Below are 2740 nucleotides of genomic sequence, written 5' to 3'. Positions count from 1 at the left end.
CTTGACCCCAACAGACAGCACTGAACTTGGGCCTTGATCAGGGGGGCATTCATTCCCCTTCCAAACTGGGCAGTGGAATCGGACAAGGAAGGCCTGGGGGCTGCGCCCAGGGAAGGTGGGGTGGGTGCTGGCGGAGTAGAGGGGCACGCACGCACGAAACGGAGCCTGAGGATGTTCCAGAAGCCACACGAATGAGGCCTGCCAAAAGCGTGGGGCCAGACATCAGAGGGTCCTCCCTTTTGGATGCTTCAGAGGGCTATGAGGAAGGATGAGCTCCTGAGCAGAACTTCTGTTCTAAAAGGGGGTTGGGGGGGAGGGCTAGAGGTGGCTCCTAGGGCTGGACAGCTGTTTGTAGCAAGGTGAGAATGGGAACAGGCAGGAAAAGGTGACGGAAGGAGGCCCAGCCCCAAGCAACTGGATTGAATGGAGACGCCCACTTGACATTCAGGGTCTCAAGGTTCTGGGCTGTGGGCGGNCTAAGATGACCTGGCCACCCTAGAAGAAACTGCCTGCAGGTTGAATTCAGCCGCGCAGGGAAACAGCATGGTGGCTAATCACTCCCCCAAAACACCAAGCTGGGGTTCTCCGCCCAGTTCTGCCCAGCGCCTTGCACATTTCACTAAAGAGATGGTTTGGCGCAGGAACCACAGATTCCCCAACGCGCACACTGGTCCCCACCCCCATCCTCTCACCTCCACAGGGTCCTGGGGCCCCCTCCTCCCCATCTCACGGAGCATCCTCACCTCTGCCTGTCCCCACCTCTCCTCTGAGAAGGGGGCGACTGGAACCTCGCAGACAGGGTTCCCTTCTTCAACCCCAAGTCCAGAGATCCTCTCCTCACCTCGGGGACCAGAGGATTTTACATCTCACTCTTCCCGGAAGCCCAGGCTCTGCCCTGCAGACCTCTTCTTAGCTGCTAACTCGCTCGGCTGTCATCGGGCTCTTGCAACCAGGCCTCACTTCATTCTCTGTCTTTGGGACACAAAGTCCCACTGGGAAGACAAAAATGTGGCAAGCAAATGGACTTGCTGGCCACGTTTCTAAACAGCGGCTCTGACAGCGCTATTCTCATCTCCATCATGACATAGATGCGCTCGGACAGTGCAGAGAGCCTTGGCCTCCCTAAGCCTTAGTTTTTCCCGTGAGGATTAATGTTTCTGTGACAGGTGCAATCTAAAAGGAAAAGAAACGAGGGAAGAAGAAAGACCGCGGGGCAATAATTCTTAGAACGGCAGCCCTCACACCTGAGCATGCATCAGAACCCCCTAGAAGGCCTGGTGAAGTACAGAACCAGGGTCCCACCCCGGAGCACGGGCTTCAGTGAGTCTGGGGACGAGGGGCCTCCCAAGGGAGTGTGGTCCACGGACCACGCTGTGCTCGGAGTTCAGCATCCACATGAAGTTAACGGGAAGATGCCAGCGTGTCTACAACATAGGTCTTTGATGGGTTTCTCTTAGAAATCTGAGGGGCACCCGGGTGGCTCAGTCGGTTAAGCGTCTGACTTCGGCTCAGGTCATGATCTGGGTCATGGTCATGATCAGGTTCTGGATTCCAGCCCCGCGTCAGGCTCTGCGCTGACAGCTCCGGAACCTGCTTTGGATTCTGTGTCTCCCTCTCTTTCTGCCCCTCCCCTGCCTGCGCTCTCGCCCTCTCTCTCTCTCTCAAAAATTAACATTAAATTTTTTTTTAAAAAAACCGGTTCTGTTAAGTCACAAAGCTTTCAACGTCTAAGAAGGATCTATTAGGTCTTGAACAAGATGTTATGTGTGGAAGATTCCTCCTGAGAAGCCTTTTTTTGGGGGCCTCCTCCTTCCCTGGCCCCCGCCTTGCCCCAGCTAGATGTGGTCACTGGTCCATCCACCGTGGGCATGGCATCGTCCGAGGGCGCATCCTTAGAGCCCAAGGGACACTGCAGACCCTTTTGGGGTTCTGCTGGCCCTGCACGGAGGAGGGCCCCGACTGCCGTCACCGAGCCCGGAACACAGTAGGTGTGTCATACCCACCGGGTGAGTCCGTGCAAACACTCTTAAAAGACACAAAAACCCTCTCAGTCTACAGAGGTGAAGGCATCTTTCTCCACATAACTATGTCCAATTTAACTTGCACTCCTATGGGCTTGCTCCTGGCAGCCGTTCAAGTTCACCAGCCCTGAACAAACCTATGCTTTCACGTGGCTGCGCCAGCCAGATGCCACCTGTCTTCAGCGGCAGCTCGCAGGGCCCCTGGGGGTCTCCCTGCCTCATACTTGCCAAGGCTTTGTGTTTTTCCCTGCACCCACCCTGCCCTGCCCCTCCCTCCCTCACACCTGCAGCGTCTCTGACTTTATTCCAAAGCAGCCCCTCCGGCATTGGGTCAAAGAACAGGACAGTCCATCTCTTCGTTGCGAAAACGACCCATTTCATCTCTTACTTAGGGAACAGTCTTCTGACCCGGGTTTCTCGGGCATACAAGGTTTTGGAGCCTGCGGTGCATTTGGTTTGGGGAGACCTGGAAGCTGTTTCGAGTAAGGTGGGCCACTTTGACGAAATGCAGCTGTCAAGGCCTCAAATTGGAAGAAACAGGAGCCAGCTGGCACAACAGGGCAGCAGCTATCTGTTCTGTGTGCCAGGTTTTAGTTACAAGCCTGAAGCCAAAAAAGAAATGGGCTTCTAGGAAACAAAAGTGATGGAATTCGCGTTCTGAATTCTATAACCCACCAGCTTTGTTTGGACTACGGGGGCGGGGTGGGGGGGTATACTTT

This window comes from Crocuta crocuta, unplaced genomic scaffold (genome assembly GCF_008692635.1).
Source record: "Crocuta crocuta isolate KB4526 unplaced genomic scaffold, BGI_CrCroc_1.0 scaffold7, whole genome shotgun sequence".
Taxonomy (NCBI): domain Eukaryota; kingdom Metazoa; phylum Chordata; class Mammalia; order Carnivora; family Hyaenidae; genus Crocuta; species Crocuta crocuta.
The sequence above is the reverse complement of the archived record's forward strand: the minus strand, read 5'-3'. Positions refer to the sequence as shown.